The 23,689-nt window shown below is 44.3% G+C and overlaps 1 protein-coding gene and 1 long non-coding RNA gene across 3 annotated transcripts in view; one reads left to right on the top strand and one right to left on the bottom strand.

Annotated features, from left to right (window-relative positions):
• The window catches only part of HEATR1 (HEAT repeat containing 1), a 411,542-nt gene extending 397,334 nt beyond the window's left edge, over positions 1-14,208 (bottom strand). Inside the window, exon 1 of the mRNA XM_086926859.1 lies at positions 14,093-14,208. The gene's annotated coding sequence lies outside the window, so the exon portion shown is untranslated. The remainder of the gene's footprint in view (positions 1-14,092) is intronic.
• Positions 14,209-14,221: 13 nt separating this feature from the next.
• Positions 14,222-22,201, top strand: LOC147708056 (uncharacterized). 2 transcript variants are annotated; one of them, XR_015296634.1, is made up of 3 exons: positions 14,222-14,360; positions 16,358-16,559; positions 17,046-22,201. It is a non-coding gene; the product is annotated as an uncharacterized LOC147708056 (long non-coding RNA). The 2 variants fall into 2 exon arrangements; XR_015296635.1 differs by having other exon boundaries at positions 14,225-14,360; positions 16,361-16,559.
• The last annotated feature ends 1,488 nt before the right edge of the window (positions 22,202-23,689 follow it).

Here is a 23,689-nt window from a genome sequence, read left to right as displayed (position 1 = left end):
GGATACGGTTACCCTGGTGAAGCACACTCTGAGATGCGGGTAAGATCGCGCGCCATGGGCAAGGCAAAGAGACTGATCATCGTGGCTGATTTCCGGTGGAGCTGCCTAGTCAGCTATAGAAGAGGTCGGCTCTGGGTCACCCCTTGACCGTCACCTACATAGCCGGACTTTGGACATAGTTATCCTCATCTCTACCCCTACCATTGAATCTGTGAACTTGCCATCGACCTTTGACACCTTCTGCTCTGGCCGATGCCCGGTGCAGCTACCTTAATAGCTATAGAGGAGATGGGCTGTGGACTCCCCCTAGACCGTCACCTACCCAGCTGGACTTTGGGCAGACTCTCCTTTGTCTCTCCGCTGTATCTCCCTCTTACCCTTTTACCTTATTACCCTGCCCTTCTACACTCCATTATCTCGTCTTCTATGCTCTTTAAATGTTTTCTTGCAACAGATGTAACTTTGTAACTGGTGTAACTTTGTAACAATGTGGAACCTCATGTAAAGCGCTCTGATACCTCCTGGTCTAGCCAGCGCTATATAAAACTTGAATAAATAAAGGCAGACGCAAGGCAACCAAAATTTTCTTTTGAACAGTGCAAGAACCCTCCGGGAGGGGGGTATCCCCCACAGGGGGACTCGCCAGAAACACTTATGAACCCCACGTCGGTGCCATGACCAAATATCTGCAAAATGTTCACGGATTTAAGCAATCGCTTTCTGCCACTGATCTCACTCCATGTCAGATCACATGGACCGGCTCAGGGACAAGACTCGAACCATGACGAACTTATTGCGGAGAAAGATCGCTCGAAGATGAGGGACCTGCCACACGAGAAATTGCATTTGAATAGACGAAGTGCTGGAAGTCATACGAAACAAGAATGAAGACCTAGAAGCTAGGTCCAGACGTAATATTCTGCGAATTCTGGGAATCCCAGAAACTGCAGCAATGATCCGGGTTGAGGACTATGTTGAAGAGATGCTTCGATCCCCATTTGGTGACTCCCTGTCAGCGGTTTACATAGTCGAGCAGGCTCACAGATCCCTTGACCTAAGACCCCATCTGGGAGCCTCGGCCAGACCAATAACCATGCGACTATTAAATTGCAGGGACTGTGATGTTGTACTAAGCAAGGCCAGGGACCAGCAGGAAACGAGATACCAGGGCAACATTGTGTCCTTCCCCGATTGCACTTTAACTGTTCAGGCTGACAGGAGAGTTTGTGCCGGTAAAGAGGCTGCAGCAGCAGCAGGACATCAAGTACTCTCTGCTTTACCCTGCGAAGCTCTGAATCTTCCACTACGGCAAAACCACGTTCTTCACGGGTCCCAAATTCACTGCCAAATTTGCACGTAATCTGAAGCATTCCGAACCGCCCACAAGAACAGACAGTAGCCCAGCAAAAGAGGACCCACTTAATGAAAATTACTGAGATTCTGGGCGATAAAAGATGATTGCTGTGCTGCGCTATCCATGGCTCAGCGGGGATAGGCTTCCCCCTGCATTTCTCCAGGCTAACTTTCCACTCTAAAATAACTATTCAGTAACTTAACATGTTTGCTCGAATGCTTGAGAGGTTTTTCCCCTCGCAGGTGCACCTTGTCCAGCGACCCAGCTTCCCATCGCTGGGAAGTGCTGAGCCCCTTGTGTTCTCCTCTGGAACAAGTCCTATGTTATTCCCAATAGTTGGCCATTTGCGGGCTGTTTAGGGTAGGGGTATCACTTTTCAGCCATGTTGGGCGGTTGTGGTGAGGGGGGGTGGGTTTTCCGGGTGTTGTGCAGACTAGTACTGCTGCAATGCTTTTCTCTCCCTTTTTTCCTCCCTTCCCTTCCCTTCCCCTCCCCTCCCCTCTCTGGCCTCCCTTCAAGAGGAGCACGGCGCCGCTACAGATTCGGCGTACAAGGCTTTGTGCGTTTGTAGGCGCGGGAGCGCCTGCAATCACACAAAGCTTGAACTACTGTAAAAAGGTTTGGCTGGTGGCGGCGTATCTGAGCCGCCATGTCGCAGATATCTGCTTTTTGCATGAGTTGCATCTGACGGGAGCCAGCTGCGCACGTCTGAGAGTGGGTTGGATGGGAGAGAAATTTATAGCAGGCTACTCAAATTATGCGAGAGGCACAGCTATCATTCTTAGGAGGGGAATGCCATGGCTCATGCGCTCTGCGACACCCAAGGGAGATTTGTAATGGTCGAGGAGGTGCTGGTGGGACAACCAGTCAGACTGATATTGTTCTATGGCCCTAAAGTGGACTATCCACACTTCTTCAGTGAGGTTTGGCGGCTAGCTGAGACACTGGGCCACCGCTCCATTTTGTGGAGAGGGATCTTCAATGTTCTATTAGTTTCAGCCAAGGATAGATCTGGAGATTTCCGCCGGCCCAACCCGTGGTCGGTGTAGCAGCTGCAGGTCCTTATGGAAGACCACGAGCGGATAGACATTTGGTGCCGCTGGCATTTACACAGCAGGGAGGGCACTTGTGTATCCACAGCGGGCACCACTTGGTCCAAGATTGATTACTAGCTAACGTCACTGGATGTAGACACATGGGTGCATACCACCCACCTTACTCGCTCCCTCTCAGACCACGCAGAGGTGCTGCTAGAGTTCTCGCTACCTGGCGCTCCAAACAGGGCCTTCAGCAGGAGACTCCCCTCCAACGCACTTTGAGATCAGGTCTTTCGGGAAGCGATCCGATCTAGTAGAGTACTTTGAGATAAACGTTGGTACGGTAGATTCCCCCTCCACGCTGTGGGAGGCATTCAAATCTGTTATAAGAAGCAAATGAATTGCCAAGTAGGCAGGTGTCCTGCATTCGCTTAGAGGGGATCTCAAGCGCCTTGAGGGGGTGATACAGGGGCTCGAGTCAGAGTACATCATCTCTAACCAGATGGACGCATCAAAGAAAAGGTGGTGGAGTTTGAGGAGGTGGCTCACAGAGAGCTTCAATATCTGGGGAAAGAACCACGCGCTCGCCCTTAGGGGAAAGAATATTGAGCTGGGAGAACACTGGCGGGCCTTTTAAAAAAGCTGTGGGCAAACGAATACAATGGTGAGGTACGTACTGCTCATGACGCAGTCGTTCTCGGACAGGAGGCTCTACAAGCAGAAATGCTCGCATTCTATTCCTCACTCTATGCTGCATGCCAATCAGAAGCACACCCTAATCTGATTCACTTCCTTGACTCGATTGAACTGATATGACTAAGTGATGGCCAGCGTAGATACCTTGACGAGCCTCTTTCAGAGGAGGAGGTGATTGGTGTGATACGGGCCATGCCTGGCGACAAAGCCCAGGGCTAGATGGACTCACATCTGCGTTTCACAAGGAATTTGCACCACTCCTCACGCCCCACCTCCTCAACATGTACGAGGAATCACTGGAGCGGGGTGCTCCCACCCCCTCTGCGAGAGGCACTGATTGTAACTATTCTCAAACCAGAAAAGGACCCACAGCAATGTGATTCCTATAGACCACAATCGATGATCAACCTTGATAATAAATTTCATGCAAAGTTGTTAGCCACCCGATTGCTCCCTCTGCTGCCTATAGTGCGGAGGCCTGACCAGTGTGGTTTCATCCCTGGCAGGGTCACATCCTATAATCTCTGCACCTTCTCTGCAACCATGCAAGAAATAAACGCCTCCCTCCTGGCCGCTGCTGTTTTTCTGGATGCTACTAAGGCCTGCCTTCAACACCTTGGAATGGCTGTACCTCTTCACACTCCTCTCCTGCCTTGCCATTGGCTCCTCCCCCTGTCCCCCTCATGTAGGTGGCCCGCGGCACGAGAGAGGGGTGCCCACATGCTCCTCTCCTTTTTGCTGTGGCCACTGAACCATTGGCCGCCAGACTACGGCAATACCATGCACAACGCGGACTCGCTTTCACTCCATGGGTGAATTATAATGTCCATGTACGCTGAAGACGTGACCCTATACGTCAAACATCCAGCGGTGAACCTGGACCCCCTAATTTGCGAAATTATCCAGTTCGGAGGGCTATCGAGTGTTGCCATAAATTGGGGAAAGTCAACTGTTTTCCCACGCACTCCTGTCACCGACTAATTCCAGTCAGAATTCCCACTGAAATGGGCGGACTCCCCGTTGAAAAATTTGGGAATCTAGCTTAGCCGGGAATTTGAAGAATTAGGGCATTGCAATTATGGCAGGCTTATGGAATGGCTAGAGAGCCGGCTGAACCGCTGGACGATGTTTACATGGTCTCTGGCGGGCCGGCTTGCCATTGCAAAAAAGGTGGTACTCCCCAAGTTTCTATACATCTTTGTCAACCTCCCACTACATCTCTCTGCTGAATTTAAGCGGTGATTACGATCGAACCTGATATCTCTCGCATGGGAGGAAAAGCAGGCTCTGGTTGCTTGGGAGACCCTAACGCTTCCGTTCGAACAAGGAGGCCTGGGTGCCCCCGAAATGGAATTATACTACAATTGTGCACAGGCCCAATTTGAGTTCTACTGGATATATCTAACTTAAATCATGGCGCACATCGCTCCCGAATATGAACAGACGGACCCAACACCAATACATTTGGCTACTTATAGAACGCAGACCCAACCATGCGCTAAGGTAAACACGGTTGGCTGCACAGTATGGGCGTGGCAGGAGCTTAGACTTAGGGCACACCTAAAGACGCTATTTGCCCCCTCGATACCACTCCCTAGACACCCGGCGTTGCCCTTCACTACTGAGACAGGGATGTGCCAAAGATTGCAGAAGTTTCAGCTCCACACAATGGGGCGGGCATTTCCAGACAGCGCCTTTGTCTCCATAGAAAGTACGCACGGAGACGAGAACACAGGGCTGCTGGACAGATTGGCATATTACCAGTTTAGAACAACATTGCGTACACTCTTTGATTCCTTTCCAATAGCCCCACCATCGTTCCGGGTACTGGAAGAGTTCCTGGTGAACCCATCACCACGCAAACTCATCACTCTACTATTTTCTGGTATGCAGCGAAAGTCACCGGTGTGTGTGTCCCCTGGCACAATGCGAATGGGAGAAGATACTGGGAGTCACCTTTGAAGAAGGCACATGGTCATACTGCTGTGCGCATACAAGAGAGATGTCACCTAACTATAGATTGAGGCTAATCCACTAAGTTTATTCACAGATTGTCTAGGACCCCTGAGTGATTTTACAGAGCTGGCCTGAGTTAGGATGCGCGCTGCATGAAATGCCTGGCGGGCGTCCTTTCTGCACCTGGCCTGGGTCTGCCCGGATGTTGCAAGATACTGTGGGCATATTTTTTATGTGAGGGAGGCGATGATAGAATGTAGGTTTGAACGCTCCCTTATGACTGCTTTACCCGGATATGTGCGCAGGGTGCCTGGGGAGAATAGGAAATTGGTAGCATTGTTTTTATTGGTGGCAAAGCTGCGGGATGCGATTTGCTGGGGCCGAAGGCGGAGCCCACGTGTGATTGAGTGTCTCAAGAACGCAGCATTCTGCCACAATCGGGTGTCTGAATTTTGGGAACTAATGCCTGCACAGGCGCGCCCTAAAAATATATGGGAACCGCTGCAGTTAACTTAGATCTCACCCCCTTGATCAAGCAGAGGCCTCAGCTGCAGATGAGTAGGCACTGGGTGGAACTGTGTGAAACATCTGTAATGGCGCTGGACATGCTGACACGACTTTTATTGATTGCCAGAGAGAACCTCGTACCTCCCTCTCTTCCCTCTATTGTTCTGCACCCGGAGACTCATTCAGGGTTGTCGTATGCTGCACCGATATCGGGACATTGAATGTTCAACTGGACTCTTGACAACATTATAATGTACACCATAGATGAAAATAACCTGATAATTTAATTCTAACTATGTCCTGGTGGTTTTGCATGCTAGTAATGTTCTTTGCTGTTGACTGTTCCTACTGAAAATCTAATAAACAAAAATAAAAAAATAAAAAAAGATACCTCTTGCCGATATAGGCAGCCACTTCAGAGGAATGAGAATATTAGAGCTATGTTAATAGTTTCTCAGACCAGTAGCCAGCCTAGCTGCTTCATAAAAGGCTATTTTGAGGGTAGCTATAAGCAGTATTGGAACACCTATGAGCAAGGAGGTAGCACATTCCAATCTGAAGAGCACATGGGATTGGGCTTCCCATTTGAAATCTGGAATAAAATATCTGATTCAATGGTGGAATCTAAATTGGATTGTTGCCCCTTACACCATTGTGTTAATCTGTTGTTGCAGGTTAAGGTGTTTAAGACCCCAAAAAAATGTAAAGCACTCTATAACAAACAAGGTTACAATTGAACGCCTAAGATTTGGTGACACACTTTTAGATCAGGGCAGGACATTTAGGTAAGAAGATCCGGAAGAACTTTAGTGGAATAATCTTAAGGTGGTCTTGTTACATCCAGCATCTTCTAAGGCTTTAGCCGGTGTTGTGCAAAGGCTGTTAATAGCACCTGTCATGTGGGCATCAGTCAGAGGAAGCCAGCAAGCTTGGAAAAAGTGGTCACTCAACCTGCCCTTGAAGCCCAAAGTCTGAGCCCTGACCCACCTCATTTACCTCAACGGTGAAGGTGGTATGTGGATAGGCTTTAGAGCAGGCTGTGTGAAAAAGGTAAACGCTGAGGTGAGGAGTCCCTGATGCTGCCTAATAGCAGCTCTTAGGCTGTCTATCTCAGCCGACACAGCAGTCCACCAAGCAAATCAGAGCTTCACACAAGAGTCACTCAGGCTTACCACAGATAACTATTACCTTCTAAGAATGGCAAAGGGTTTGAAGAACATGCTCTCAGTGATGGAAGATACAGCAAGCGGCTCACATGAATGTGCTTTGGGTAACATGATGTACCTGGGGTGTAGATGGAAGTATATCAGAAGGGAGATGGAGCAAACTTAAGCAGAGGGCATGTGCATAGGCATGTGCATAGGCATTGAGCACAAGGAGAGAGTGGAGTACATTACCTTACTATGTATGAAGAGGAGATACGGTCCCCATAAAATCGGAGGAGGCGACATTGACCTGTGCTGTGCATTTCCTTAAGCCCCAGAACTACAGCTCTTCATAGGTGTAATTGTCACATAAACGTGTAATATGGCTTCATAGGGTGACTTTTAAACTCTCAGGATGCAACTGTTTTATCTCCAAGTAGGGCATAGGAGAGGGTCTTTTAAATCCAATGCATCTCATTAACAGGAGGAGCCAACTATTTAGCATTTAATGCCTGTATTTGGCCTCAAAAAGGGAACGTTGTTCTGTCATGGGGTGTGAGAAGTGCTTCGCATCTAGTTAAACAATCTACATAAGTGTAAATAAATCCTAACATATTCATGAGAATGAGATTCTTTTCTGAGAATGTGTGTTCACAGAGTGTATTAGTCCAAGGCACTTTATATAAAACAATGGTGTTACATTATTTTAGCTAGTCGAACATGGTTATCATTCACTTTATCTTTGATTGAGCAAAATCAGAGCTGACCATCTCTTTTATCTGAACTGGTTAGCTGAAGGTAACACCAACACAGATATGTTTGCAAGTGCCTAGTCAACACAAAAACATATATGCAAGGTTTCATTGCAAACATCTTAACCAACAAATACATAGGGAAAACAGTGTTGTATTTATAGACCTATTCCTAGCTAGGTGAAACAACATTAGAAAGGAAACCAGCACCAAAACTATTAAGGTCATGGGTTTGCTTTGGTAATGGTGTCACCATGTATGGAACCACTTTCTGTAAGTTAATTAGGTCCCCACTTTTTTGTAAGCTTGTGTTCTGCACAAAATAATTTACAAATGGTTTACAACATCCATAAGAGCTACTAAAGCTAAACAAGAAATAAGTTTGAAGCAATAAGAAGCACACCATGCATCTGGTAAAGCATGCTATCAAAGTGTACATAACACGGTTGAAAATCCTAGAACAACCAGGTTTCATCTTGACAGAAAGTAAGACCTGACACAACCACAGCATGTAAGGAGTAGGCCTTACTGTTTATCCTCCATTTAAAGGCCTCTAAAAAGCACAGGCAGTGTTTTAGAATCCATTAGGTGCAATGTCTTAGAACAAACAAGACTTCACTTTAGTATCTTTGATAAGCAAAATACTAGAATAACTCAAACTTTGCATTTCCCTCCATAGATGGTCAGAGTAAAATTACCAACAAGCAGGGGCTACTTTGAGGTCCTGAACCTACAGTCCTTATGATGACACTTTGGACTTAATACATGACTAGAATCCTTCTTATTTCTGTAGTTTTTCTGTTGCAGGGATCTGTTTCCTTTTGCCAAGTAGAAGTATAGACAGCTTCCTTCTGGTTTCCTCGCTTATCATGCACACCATAAAAAGGAGTCACATAGCTACTCTAGGTCCACTTTCAAATAAAATGCACTGAAAGACTATTTTTTGGCCATCTGTTCAATATATTGTCGCCCCCACCCAAACAAACACAGACACACAAGCTTGGTTTACATTTCTGTGCTTTCACTGCTTCAAGCTGTACATCTTCTAAGTCAAGCAGATGCCATTGTTCTAAGGTCTTAGTGTATTCTACATGTCATACTAATACAATGTATTAGCAAAATCCAACAACTGCAGAAGATGGAGCCAGAGAGAGAAAAATATATGACTTATGCAATAACTCATATTAGAGCCCATCTACAGCTCAATATACATCCAGTCACCATAAAATCTGTGAGAAAGCAGTTTTTAACCCATTATTTTTAAAGAATAATCACCGAACTGTTGCATTTAGATTTTAAAATCAACTAAACTCAGCAATAGTTGCTTTAGCGATAGCCTTATTTCTCAATGCTTGTACGAAGGAGTGGACATGATTTATATTCGTGCCTTTAACTTAATGGTTCTAGTGCGATAAACTTAAATTACATTTTATTAGTAGTACATTAATATATTTTAGTATTTTGATTTCTTGTTGTTTTGATAATATGTTGTTATATGGACAACCACATCTAATACACTTTATTTACAAAAAAACTAGTTCAGAGAAAAAAAATGGAGACCATGTGAAAAGTGAAATTCCTTTCAGTAATTTATGGACATGAATGTTATACTTCCCGCTTTTGAAAAACAATATTGGGGAGACTATGCCTTTCAAGCTCTTACCAGAGCAAGGACTAAGGGCAGTACTAAGTTCAAACACACTGATTTCCTAATTTTGATTTGCTCTGAATTGCAATTGGGGAAACGGTATTCCTAATGTATGAATATATTTTGAATTTCATTTGCGATTCATAGTGAGTTGAAAATAGACCTACCGCATGCATATTAATGAGGTATGTTGCAATTTGCGACCCATTAGGAATCGCAGCCATCACAGGCATGGTGGCCATCTACGGTCAGAAGACCACCATGTATGTGATTGCTTTTTAATAAAGCAAGCTTTTTTGTTTTTTGAATGCAATCCACTTTCCTTTAAGTAAAACGAGATGTGTTTATAAAGAAAAAAATTAAATTTTTGGAACCACTGTCTTCTCTAAAAAAAAAATATTTGTTTTCCATTCTCAAATAGGAAGGGGTCCCCTCAAGAACCCTTCCCACTTGTGAACGGGTTACACCACCTTCTTCAAAGAGTCGGTAAAATGCGAATGTTTCGCAACTGTAATTTGGTCACAAAAACATTCATACATCCCATTCATATTTGGAAGAAATACCCTAAACATGCCCCTTCCAAATACCGAATTGCATACACAAATTGTGATTCGGTAACGTGTGACCAAATGGCAATTTGTGTTTTGTATATATTTAAAAGTCTTTCTGATCAGTTGTTTCCTAACGCAAAAATGCTTCATACATGTGTCCAGCTGGGTGCAGGGCCTGGCAGCTGTGGTACGTTGGGTCGCAAGCATAGCCAGAGGAGAAGAGGGGACTATGAGGTTCCTCCTAAAGACTGAACTACTGGGAAGTCTAGGGGAACACTCCCTAATTGTTAACAACTTTAGAAAAGCTGTATCCCTCTTGCAGCTGGATGAGAGTACTTTCTTTTCTCTTCCTGTATCCCAGCTAAAGTCTGTCCTGAAAGAAGCTACTTGGGATCTTAGCTATAGACTAGACTTTACTTCAATCTTTGCTAAGAAGGGTGTTAATTTTCTTACCGATTCATTCGCAAGAAAATCCGTCCAACCCTACGTTACTTGGAATTTACCTCATGGTATTCGGAGATTTTGGTTTTTATTGAGACAAGACTTGTTACCCCTAAATAATCTTTTGTTTAAATGGTATGGAGTATCTGCAATTTGCAATTTCTGTCATCAATCTATTCAAGATCGAATACATGTACTCTTTATATGCCCAGCGCTGCGTCCTTATCGCAGCAAATGGTTAAGACAAATATGTCTGCAAATGGGCATTGTAAATGCGAATTCTTTTATGAGTGCCTTACATAGTCCCCCTAATGAGAGATTTTGCTTCTATATTTATAATTTTTTTTAATGTTTTCTAGAAATTTTTTGAATATTGGCATGCCTATCAATGTGTCACTTTGTGTTCTAGTAATTGCTATGATTTGTCTACCCTCACTGTGAATGGTATTTTTGTATTGTACTCTTTTCTTATGTGGACCTCTAAGGAGTTCCAAAACATAATAAAGATTGAATTGAAAATGTGTCCATTAGTCACGATCACTAGTGAGGTGTGTTTTGTTTCTAAGGTAAAAGGATTGTCTTTTTTAGGGAACTTTGATCACTGCTAAAAAGGTTAAACTGAGGAAGTGAAGTATGTAGAGCCCTCACATCTTCTGGGCCCAAACGGCCAGACACTGCTGGAAACGTTACTTAATATGATCCAATTTACAGGTTGCATATGCTTTGGAGCGGCCTTTAAAGGGCGTTTACCCAAGTTCTGTAAACTGTCCTGACAAATTAACAGGGATTCTTGGACAGGGGGAAGGTCTAGAGTGGGTAGGCGACATACAACTCTAGCACCGTGCACATCTTTGAAAAATTGAATAGGATTTCGGGCTTAATCGTATTGAATTCCTAACATATGGCAGTGTGATGAGGAGATCATCAAAGATACAAATGAATCTAAAACACACAAGACAAACTGAAACAGGCTGTAAAAACAGTGACACACCTACACCGAGTGCTGCTTAGACAGGCACAGCAGGAGCTCCTAGAAGTAGAGCACAGATGGAAGACATAAGCCTGTGGAACTTCTATTGCCAGACGCCCAGTATATATTGTTTGAGATCAAGGACTACACATTTTCATATTTATTTTGTCCACTGGACAAGTAATCCCAATCCCCTGTAGCACAAATCATGTTGGTGTCAGTTTACAGAACAACAGTATGCATCTGTGTAAGAGAATTGTTTGTCACTAAAGGCAAGATTTGAATCAGTTTATGCACGTTGTTCAAATTAACATGTATGATTCATTAATACTAAAGCACTTAATAATAGCGCAAGCACTCTAATGCAATGCTGTGAGCTCAGCTTGAATATATCCAGTATAAAATGTTGTACTAATTTGTAACAATTTGAGATACCTATGTTTGCAGAATTATCCCCAATTATATATACGTACAAGCATAAGCATGAATATACAAGATTGGGGATTGTTAGCTTTCAGAAATAACATTGCACAAGCAAAATTGCAACTTGAAAAAAAAATGCTTTACTAAACTATTGTGCAACAAATCCTGCCCCTTGGTTGTGCAGGATGTTCAAAACTGCCCTTCACCTGGCCTAATTTTACCAGTTCAGCATCATTTCCTATGGCCATAGTATAGAATCTGGGTGTGACATTTGATTGTGGCCTCTCTTCTGAATCCCAAGCAAAGGCAGAGGTGCAGTCAAGTCACCTTTAACTTTATTCTGTATCTAAGGTGTATCCCTGTTGGAGTATGAACAAAGAAATATTATGGTACAGAATTATAAGAACATTCAACCGAGTATTTCAACTAATACAGCCACCATGATAGTTCCCACTAACCTGCGCGCTCGAGCGGGCGCCCACAATGTGTTTTCCTCTGCGCATTGAATGTGATGCAGCAAGCACCTTCCCGAACTCTGGCTGCCATGAAATGTTTAGGTGAAAAGTTTGAAGTTCCTCCTCCTTTCTCTCTGCTGAGAAGTGAGGAAGGCGCGCATTGTCAATTCGATATGATGTGTTCTCCCGATACGCCAGGTTTTAGAGCCAGGGGATTATGATGTATATCCATTCCACCCACTAGCCAGCAGCTCTTCTGTGCATGTGGACTGGGCCTGGAGGTGTCTGTTATCCAGTCACTGTGCATAAAATAAGTGTCTAGAGCAGCTTGTATTTGTAAGAAGCTATCAGTGATGAAGATGCCGCACAGATAATGAGCTGTGAAATGCCGCTTTCGGGACAGTTCTTTTGATTATTTCGGGAGACCATTGAGAGGAATGTGAACACCTGCAGTGGAGCTCGGCCCTACATCAACAGGGGAGGGCGAGCAGATCCAATGCCTTGATAGCAGACGGGCAAGTTTAGTATTCATTGCTTAATGAGTCTGTCTCCATTTTTTGCAGTTTTATATATAGAGAACACAACCAAAGGTATTGGTGTGCTTTACATAGGTGTTGGTGTGCTTTACATGAGGATCAGTTACAATACAAAAGGTCATATTCATTTTTTGTAGGCACGGAGAGATCATGTTTTCTGCCCAGAATCACAAGATGTTGAACAAATGCTGAGACTCGAGCCTAGTTCCCCAGTTCCAAGGTCCGCCTTTTTCACCATTGCGCAACACCCCCTCCCTTGATCCCCCCCTCACCTTTCCTCACAAATGACAAAGGTGAGTTAAGAGTACTGCAGGGATGGGATTTGTAAACAATTCTCCCCCCCCCCCCCCCGCCCTGGGTCAGTCTGTAGACTGTATCTTGATTTATTTAACTTTGCTCTGCTTGAACCTTAGAAGGAGGAAGCATCAAACATCTGAATGTTCCTACTTCTCTATTCTAGATGGGGCCCGGATTTCTGAACTTTGTCATGCCCTCCAAGAAATTATAATTCAGCCATGATCCAGGGCATGTTTTATCTCTCTATCTGATCTGAATTGTTCATTCCATGCTACGAAAAACAGGCACAAGCAATAGTGTCTGTGTGGCAGTCAACAATTAGGAATAAAAGGTGGAACTGAAGAAAATAAACTATGGAGTGTGATAGAAATAATGAACACAAGAGAAAACAAGGAGATATGACAGCCCATCCGTGGTTCGTGACGGAACGGTTCCGTCACGAGCATGGTAGAGGTTAAAGAGCACGTCCACCACTTTGGTTTCAGCTTTCCAGAAAAATGCAAACTGTTGGATGATTGCACAATGAATTGCAGATAAACGTCTGACCTCCTGCAGCTGGGAGCCCCAAAACCCAAACACACCCTGAACCCCCAAATTAACACTTGCACCCCAAAACCCAAACACACCCTGAACCCAAATATTAACCATTGCACCCCAAAACACAAACACACCCTAAACCCTAAAATTAACCCTGGCACCCCAAAACCCAAACATACCCTAAACCCTAAAATTAACCCTGACACCCCAAAACCCAAACACACCCTAAACCCCCAAATTAACCCTTGCACCCCAAACCCAAACACCCTGAACCCCCAAATTAACCCTTGCACACCAAACACAAACACACCCTAAACCCTAATATTAACCCTTGCACCCTAAAACCCAAACACACCCTAAACCCTAAAATTAACCCTCGCACCCCAAAAATGCTCTAAACCCTTAAATTACACCTGACCCCCCAAAACACAAACCCACCCTCAACCCTAAAATGACCATGTACGCCCTAAAATCCAAAAGCCCTACAAACCCCCAAACTTTTTATGAATGCGGAATGCCGGGAGGCGCTGCTGTGATATGATACTTTCTGTACCACCAGGCTGCACTTCCTTCATAGAGTATTTCCATAAACACATAGTTTAGTGGAATCCGATTGTTAGACTCTTTAAACAACTGCGGACAGACCTGCTCATGGCCCGAGGAATAGAGTCTTGCAAAGGAAAACAAGCTTTGTCGTCATGGTGACTGCCGAATTCACTCCATCACAATACTAAAATACATTTTAAAAAAGCACAGCTGCCTCGACACAATGCAAAAAATCACCTACTGTAAACCAACAATCTGCCGGCTGGCTGGAACTCGAACCGCAGGTCCTCAATGGAGAGAAGCTCTCTCACCTTTTCATATACCGGAAGCCGGTGGATTCCTCTAGCAAAAGCCTACGCACATCCGGAGCGCCGGAAGTGACGTCATTGTTCTGCGGCAAGAACGAAGACTAGCGTGAGTGCAATGGCCATTAAAGGGACAGGTGGATTGGCATCGGTCTCTTTATTTTTCCAACTCCACTTCCTTCATCTATTCCAGCGTATACTCAGGTAAGTGATGCAGCTGTTAAAAAAGAGCAGCATCGATCCTCCGCTCTCGGTCCCAGCTGCTCAATTTCCGTCCCAGACCAGCTTCCTCGTTTTTCGGAAATCACGAGTTTTCATTAAGGGGGCAAATTCAGACGCAGCTCCCTGCATGTGTGTGCTTCGTACGTGTTATAATTAATGCCTGCGTTGCAATGTGTGTGTATTATGTGTGTTTGATGTTTGTCTGTATCAGCCAGCCTGCTTGTTTAATATGCACCTTTTGTGTTTGAGCATGTGTATTTTTGTGTATGTGTGACGTAGTGCGTGCCTTTGTAAGTTGTGGAAAATTGCAAAAAGCCTAAAAAATGTGTTTTACAGCAAGTTCTTCGCCGTAAGGAAAAATAAATTACTGCCCGTGTATTGTAGGTCCCATGTTGGTTCCAAGTGTACCTGCGTGTATTCAAGATTCTCGACCAAATGGAACAGTTTTCGATCTACTGAAAAGTTGTCAATTAAAGAAGGCTAAACACATTTATTCATGTGAATATTGTATATTGTTGAGCATTACTTGTGTCCTTGCAACTTGTAGTGAGCTTTTATTACTAAATGAATGTGTGCTCTATTGTTGAATCCTGGTCACGTTCCTCAAGCTGTGTAGTGTGCAGAGCAGCACATCTTCTAAAACACTGGCAGTTTTCATGGATGCGTTTCAAAGCATAAGGATAAATGCTTCAAATAACTTAGCCGTTGTAATGCTGGTTCCTTATTTTGTTTGCTATTTGTGTAATTGAAAGGCCTGGTTGCCTGTGGCGATTGAGGTTTACGCCCTATTTAGGAAACGTAGTCCGACGCATTCCAACATCTTGCAATATCTACTTTCGCAAAACAGGCTATCATTCTGGTTTCGTTCCATGTGCATGCAATGTTTTTAACTCGTTTGTATATATTATTGAGACAGTGCCAATTACGTATTCCCTGTTTGCGCTAATTTACCTTGACCGCTAAGATCTCCGTAACAATGAAGCAGGTCTTGTTACATCTGCCACTATCGATCCCAGCCATATATTATCCAGTTACAACCTGACCTACTGCTAAAGTGCAGAGGGATCGAGCCCTGAGATAAATTCTCTCTCTCTCTCTCTCTCTCTCTCTCTCTCTCTCTCTCTCTCTCTCTCTCTCTCTCTCTCTCTCTCTCTCTCTCTCTCTCTCTCTCCCCTAGCATTAAGGCGAAAGCACGCACAAGTTGCAGTAACGCGTGCCTTCCCCATTGATTGAGATCTTATAAGAGGTTTCCCTATGCCCTCTTCTCGTTTGAACTGCGGGTACTGCATGTGTCAACGAGGTATGGGATCCCTTTATGTTAAATTGCATCTCTTACTAAACTTCCAAACACCTCTGGCAAAACACTTATAAGGTCCCAGAGGGGTGACCTATTGGCTATGCCAATGCTTTTGCTTTATGTATTTGCCATTGTAATGCCTTTTGTTTCATTTATAAAGCCATTACATATTGCACAATTAACGTACAATACTACTAGCAAAGCTAATATCTTTAGCTTAATAAAAGGTGAAACCTATTGCATTTTTAACGCTTGTCCTTTCATGTTGGGGGTGCCGGTGGGCAGAGGGTAGCAGGCATCTGACTCTCTATGCATCTGTGGGGATAGGTAACTTGATTTCCCGTCACAAACCCCAGTGTGAAAGTTCACTTATTGATAGTTCTTCTATTTCTCTCATAATGCCTCTACTTTGCTATTACTATTTGTCCTGAGCAGCAATACCTAAGCATACACTCTGGCTCTCCGAAAATAAAGTTGATTATTAGGTAATTTCTTTCAGTGCATGCCCAAACACTTCTTTTGTAGTCCAAAATCTAGGCATATTAGATAGAAATTGCACCAGGTCAGTGTACTTTTTGGGGTGCTTTTCTCCAATTAAATCTGTTAATCAGTTTGATATGCTTTGTATTTTACCTCTGAAACTTAAACCACACACAAACTAATTCTTGATTTTTATATCTAGCAGGACATAATCATGGCTTCATTCAACGTCCTGTTTTTCACTTGCGATCATTCTGTGTGTGTTTGAAAAGATGGTGACTTCCTGCTTTTGGACAATCCCGGGGAAGTTCTTTGTAAATGGCTAGTCGAAAATGTAGATGAAGCTGGTCGGCCAATCACCGAAGAGAGAGATTTTAAAGCTACGATTCTGTTCCAATCATCTGGTAAGCACAATAAGTAAACCTTTGTAATAAGTTTGCAACTGCAGGATAACGGTACAAATTACCAACCTGTTTCAGTAAAAACCTACATTTGTGATTAATTAATCCAATAATGGACAGTAAAAATGAACATGCATGTCCCCACATATGCCTTGGATTGCTCTCCAGAGACAAATGTAACACTTATGAAAAGGACTGAAACGTTTAGCTTGTGGCACTACTATAAGGCAGCCATTTTTGGATAAACTATTTTTATTTAGGCAACTTTTTTTCAGGAGGTTCAAGTTCAGGCTTACAATGTGTACTGTCTATTAAGGAAAACTTACTTACTTGGTTATGGATAGATTGTACATTTGTCCTTTATTATCAATACCTCTTTATTTATATATTATGGCTAGAGCTTGAAGATATATTGCAAGTGGTCAATGTGTTCTTTTCTGTTTTGAAGTTTATATGTAAATATATCTTTTTTTCTCTTGCTTTTTTTAGTGAAGAAACAGTGTCTAATGAATCAGGATATTTTTCAAGAGATAATTGCAAGCTTTTCTGGCACAACAGAGGGTCTAAAACAGGTGTTACTTCAAAGGGCACTGGAGAAAAAGCAGATGTTAATGGACTGTGGCAATCGGGGAAGCGCTGGTAGACTTAAGAGGGTGTTACGCGAACTACAAGAGGAAGAAATTGCAGAGAAAAGATGCAAGGACAAAAAAGCCAAGCAGAGTGGACTGGATTATATAAGAGTTGGTAACAAAGCTCATGCTGAAAGCACAACTTCTCAGCCTGGTGATGCAAGTTCGCGGATGAATTAGCAGAAACTTGAAAACCTGGCCCTTTTAGCAGGGGTGGCTAGTGTCCTTCATCAAAGATCCACAACTAAAAATGACGCATCAGACCGTGAAAATGAACTTGTCTTGGAGTCCCCGCTTAAATCCAAATATCAAGGACAAAAACATGCCCCCCTTTCACCACGTCATCCTAGAGTAATCAACACTCATTCTGAAAATACAATGGGGCCATTCTGATGTAATCAATAGCCATCCTGAAGCGGTCATGGGATCATTCCAGAGTAATCCACTTCCATCCTGGAGTGGTTATAGGATCATCCTGGAATAATTGACAGTCATCCTTAAATTAGCTAGAACCCATCCTGGAATAATTCTCCCTCATCCGGAAGTTGTCAATTAGTATTCGTGGAGTTGTAAAAGGTAATCACTCCCTGCCAGTAGAAGTCATCAGAACACCATCCTACTGTAGTTTTTGTGATGAGTCTAGGTTCGTCATCACATTTACATTTTTTGTCCTACAGGCATACTTCAGGATGGCTTGGGATGACTTCCCCAGATAATTGCAGGAATAGCCTGACTGTAATCATCAGATGAGTCCAGAATGACTCCAGGATGATCTTCCTTTTTGACATGGGCATGTGAATAAATACAGCAGTTTTTATCAATGAACCATAAGAAATGAAGTTGGAGGTAGATGTGTGTCAAACAAGCAAAGTGCAAAAACAGCTACAACAAAATCGGTCCACATTCCTGTGTTTAACTTGGTATATTGAGTTATATTGTATGAACACCTAACGAGCAAACACTCACTAAATACAAAATAGTCGTATGACACAGGCAAGTTTGGTTATGAGCGACACAGTGACTACAGGCTAACAAGAGAACGTGCGAATATATATATATCGGGTACTTGATCGTTGATATACAGATAATCGCGCATCTGTACCTTAAAACATCCGACGTGATTGTTGCTATCTTGGGTCCTTTTACTGTTGTCGCTGCTTTACCACATGGCATCAAGCCTGTACTTTTACCCGGAAGCGATCCCAACCCTTCTGACCAATGATGCTAGATGCTAGAGATCTCTAGAGCAAAACGAGCCCAATTCCCCTTAGAAAAAAGCCGAGAGAGCACAAGTAATCTAAACCAAACAAATTCCTTAACAGGTCTTAGAAGGTGGGTGGTAAATACGAAAACGATATGTTACCGTATGACGTTTACCATCTCACAATTCCTTGTAGCAGTAGATAGTACAGGTGTGTAACATGTATATGTCATGTAGTGTAGCTTTTGTATCAGATCTCTTTTAAATAGATTATGTCTACCTTTACTTTTTTATTTGATACTTTTACGTTTATTAATTCTGATCTGATTTTTTTTTCTTAATTTAATTAAATCGGAGTACTTGAAAGTACGTTTATGAATAAAATGTTTTAAAAAGTTCCCCCGGCAAATGTTCTGTTTATAATAAACAAATTGTAAGATGGCCGCCATTCTGCCTTGTCTTTTAGTCCTTTTTGTTTCGCTGCGTTTTCGTGTTAGCTGGGTCAGCGCCAGTGTCAGTGACCATCCCGCATTAAAAGAGGCAAACAAACCATAGCAACGACCCATTCTCGTACTCTATTTCAGTGCTTAAATCTAAAAGTATCCTTACGTTCACTAGTAAGGCTGAGTGATCTTTGCTGGTCTGAACTACGGGTAGACACCGTTGATGCAAGCCTAGGTGGCAATAATTCGCTCACAAAATTAGCTGCAAATGAGTTAAGTGCACGGCTGCACAGTAATGCAGGTGTCTGCAGAAGTAAGTGCAATGGGCGTCTACAGGCGTGTTACCAGTGAATCTCGGAGTGTCTGCTGGCAGTTGGGGTTCTGGGTGCAAGCAAAATGTGCTTAAATTATACATGTCAACAACATACGTTCCAATAGACCCGATTTGTGCGGGAGACCCCCGAATTTTAAAGCCAAATATGGCTTTATTTTAGATTTCACCCGCTTAAAATTGCATTTCTTTCAATATAACCCGATGGGAAAATGCACTCCTCCGAAACTCTGTTCTACATGTCCCACTTACCTGTTTGAAAATGTTGGCATGCAATGTAGACAACAGACCCGATTGACGCGGGAGACTCCCGAAATTTGACCTAATAAATGGCTTTATTTTCGGTTGTTTTCAGGATAAAAATGCCTCTGATTCACTAAAAGGCCAATGGGGGAAATTAATTTCCCCGAATTTGTTCTCCAAGTGACCTACTTCGAAAATATTAACATGTATGATGAATGGTTCGGAGGAGAGGGTGTAACTCTCAGTGGTGCAGCAGGTGCACTGACACCAGTACCTAGAGTCTTCAGGACGTTATTAAATACTAATTATTGATGTAATTTAATATCTAGTCGGGGGCCAAATTTGTACATGCCAAAGGACCCAATTCAGATGGGAGCGATTTTTGAATCAAAACATTGCGTTATTCAGTTGTCTGTCTAAAATTGTCTCTTCCCAAGATATGTCAGTGGGGAAAATAGATCCCCATTATTCTTTCAAAATCTCCCACATAACGCTATTAAAATGTTGGCATGTATGCAAGTTTTCATGCTTGGGAACGGGTCCATGGAAACCTTGCTATGTCACTTGATCTGACTGAGGGACCCAGGTTTAAAGTGAATGACTTTGAATTTGTGTTAGGGTCAGTATAGCTGGCAGGTGGGTCGATTTCTTGAATGACCCAATCAGCCAATAATTCTTGCTTTTTTATCCATGTAGCCCTGCCAACTATCACGCATCAGGCATTAGACTAACGCATTTCAGTGTGGTAGTCTGATTCACTGCACTGAAATTGAAAGTCACTCATTATAGCACCTTCCTCATCTGTCAAAGCGAGAGCGCTGCTAATGCACCATTACTGACTGAATTTAAGCTGGAGTGGAAGCGTTTGGTCACGGTGCACGCTACTGAGTGCTCCCGGCAAGCTTGGCGGCTGGCTCAGCTGCTCGCAGATCTAACTACAGCTACAAGGGGGGCTTGGGGGAGGGCAGCCGACCCCTGGGAGGTCTCCTCCCCCGGGCTGTTTGGGAGGTTTGGGTGGGGGTGCTTTTTCGAGCAGTTTCCATTTGGGCTATTTTTGGTTGTTTTTGGAGCCCAGCCTATAAATGGGCGGGGCTCCTCCTCCCGGGCACCATTTTGGGCTTAGGTGACCTGGTGGCCGGTTGTTTACTCAGCTAGTTTTTGTCCCTCCCTCCCTTATTTCTGCTGGGTTCTTCTTTCTTCTTCTTTTCTTTTGCATTTATTATTTATTTGGCGGCTGGTTGCAACAGGTGGACATAGGGTTTTTTTTTTTTTGCTGTGGTGTTCTCTTTGCCGCTTGGGACAGGTGTGTGGCGGATTATTTTGGATATTCAGTTTTTGGGCCATGATTGGACCCGTTAGTTTTGAAGTTGGATTTTGTTGGGGGAATTTTGTACAGGTTGAGTTGGTGTTCGGAGATATGGGTTGGGGGATCTGGATCGGTTTGGTTTGTAATTAGGGTTTGGAGTTATGGTTTGGGTAATGTTGATGTTATAATGTTGTTGTGGGATTTTGGTATGGTTTATTATGTGATTGGGTATGTACGGGTGGGGGCGGGTTTGATGGAGGGTGAGGGGCGGGGCGGGTTTTGGGGATTTGAAACATACAAACAAATTTGGTAAGGTTTTAGATTGTTAGGCTGTTGCTGAGGTTATGTTTTTGTAAATGTGCACCTGTTCCATTAAAGCGGCCTTTTTCACACTCTTTTGGTTTCCTGGTCTGCTCACTCTCCACCACCTCTCCCTCCCAATGTAACACATTCACCCAGCACTGAGTCATTACTGATACAACTGAGTGACCTCTTTAACGACGGAGCCTGGCACCCGCGTGGTGAGGGTCACCGGCAACAGTTCATGAGAAAGTTTTGGCTGCTGGTAGAAATAAATGGCAGTTAGTGCAGCTCGTTGGTGCTCACACCATGGCGGGTAATCTAATAATGAATTCCGTGACCAGACCTGCGTCAACCCCACACTAGTAGCTGGGTGGGTAGAGTGGTTCCTCAGCTACAGCATGCCCAGAGCACAACAGCAGCCCTCAGAATCAATCATGCCCGGCAGGCGTTATTGCCACTGAGAGAGGCCGAGTTGCGGGCAGTGGCTACCAGCAAGGTGTTACAGATTTGCCGCTTGCTGCAAAGAAGTTAGGGACATGTGTATGAACACATTTTCTCAAAGACACAGAATGGATAAAACCTTTTGATACGTCTGGCCCTAAGTGCCCGGAGTGAGGTTTGTTACTGACTCCAAGGCTTATGCTGCTATTTAAGGTTAATAAAATGTGCTTTTTAGCACGCTGCCATACTCATTCATGCTGCTACCACAGAACATTTCTTTGATAACTAGACATGTGGCAGACTCTGGGCTCTACAGGGAAACAAGCATTTGCAATGCAATAGGTCTCGCATTATGAAAGTTTGAGCTTTTGGTCTTGTAAATGAATTTTTTTTTATTTATGTGTTGGTTTTGAAAGAAGCTAAATTAATAGCTTTGTCATTTACAATGCCAATAGTTATAACTTTCGCAAAAGTGACACCTATAGCATTTGTAATGCACCATGTTTTGTATTTACGTGACTTAGATGTATTGATATTACAAATAACCACGGCTTTTAATTTTTTAAAATAATTAATACTTAAATTAAAGTGATTGTAATTTATAATGGCAATAGCTTAAACTTTTGTAAATAACTTTATTGAAGATTATATTTAGTGTATTTTATTGTGACGAAAATCCAAGAACAGAAGTGAAATATTAACATCTTTTTGTGACATTTGTAATAAAGCTTGAAACATTGAGAGAACATATTTGACCCAGTTGTTGTTGAATTGTTGCACAGATTGATGCTGTGATGGTGCAGAGTGATGTTGTGGTGGCGACGAGTGATGCTGTGGCGGCGACGAGTGATGCTGTGGCGTTCAGTGATGCTGTGGTAGCACATAGTGATGCTGTGGTGGCCCTGAGTGATGCTGTGGTGGCCCTGAGTGATGCTGTGGTGGCCCTGAGTGATGCTGTGGTGGCCCTGAGTGATGCTGTGGTGGCCCTGAGTGATGCTGTGGTGGCCCTGAGTGATGCTGTGGTGGCCCTGAGTGATGCTGTGGTGGCCCTGAGTGATGCTGTGGTGGCCCTGAGTGATGCTGTGGTGGCCCTGAGTGATGCTGTGGAGGCCCTGAGTGATGCTGTGGAGGCCGTGAGTGATGCTGTGGTGGTGCTGAGTGGTGCTGTGGTGGTGCTGAGTGATAATGTGGTGGTGCTGAGTGATAATGTGGTGGTGCTGAGTGATAATGTGGTGGTGCTGAGTGGTGAGGGTGTGTGGGGTGTGAGGGGGTGGGGGAGTGTGGGGGTGAGGGGATGTGAGGAAGGGTGAGGGGATGTGAGGGTGAGGGGTTGTGAGGATGAGGGGGCGAGAGGGTGTGTGAGGGTAAGAGGGTGTGTGAGGGTGAGGGGGTAAATGAGGGTGAGACGGTGGGCGAGGGTGAGTGGGTGAGAGGGGTGTGAGGGTGAGGGTAAGGGGGGTGAGGGGATGTGAGGGCGAGGAGGTGTGAGGGTGAAGATGAGGGGTGAGGGAGTGTGTGAGGGTGAGGGAGTGTATGAGGGTGAGGGAGTGTATGAGGGTGAGAGAGTGTGTGAGGGTGAGAGGGTAAGAGGGTGTATGAGGGTGAGAGGTTGTGAGAGGGTAAGTGAGGGTGAGAGGGTGTGTGAGGGGTGAGAGGGTGTGTGAGGGGTGAGAGGTTGTGAGGGTGAGTGAGTGGGTGTGTGAGGGGTGAGAGGTTGTGAGAGGGGGTGTGAGGGTGAGAGGTTGTGTGAGGGTGAGAGGGGGTGAGAGGATGAGGGTGTGTGTGAGGACGAGGGTGTGTGTGAGGACGAGGGTGTGTGTGAGGACGAGGGTGTGTGTGAGGACGAGGGTGTGTGTGAGGACGAGGGTGTGTGTGAGGGTGTGTGTGAGGGTGAGGGTGTGTGTGTGAGGGTGAGGGTGTGTGTGTGAGGGTGAGGGGTGTGTGAGAGGGTGAGGGGTGTGTGAGGGTGAAGGGGTGATTGAGGGTGAGGGGGTGTGAGGGTGAGAGGTGTAGAGGGTGAGGGTGGTGAGGTGTGTGAGGGTGAGGGGATGATGTTGAGGGGGTGTGAGGGTGAGTGAGAGGGTTGTGAGGGTGAGGGGGGAAGGTGAGGGTGAGTGAGTGTCTAGATGCAAAGCATAGTGGATGTAACATTGCAGCTAGCAAGTCAAGTGTTTTCAAGCTGAGTGCCCTGTGCAGGGAGCATCGCTGGAGTACAATGTCTTGCAACTTAGTTAAC

The sequence above is a fragment of the Lissotriton vulgaris genome, chromosome 6, assembly GCF_964263255.1.
Source record: "Lissotriton vulgaris chromosome 6, aLisVul1.2, whole genome shotgun sequence".
In the NCBI taxonomy this organism is placed as follows: domain Eukaryota; kingdom Metazoa; phylum Chordata; class Amphibia; order Caudata; family Salamandridae; genus Lissotriton; species Lissotriton vulgaris.
This window is presented reverse-complemented; position numbering and strand designations above follow the sequence as displayed.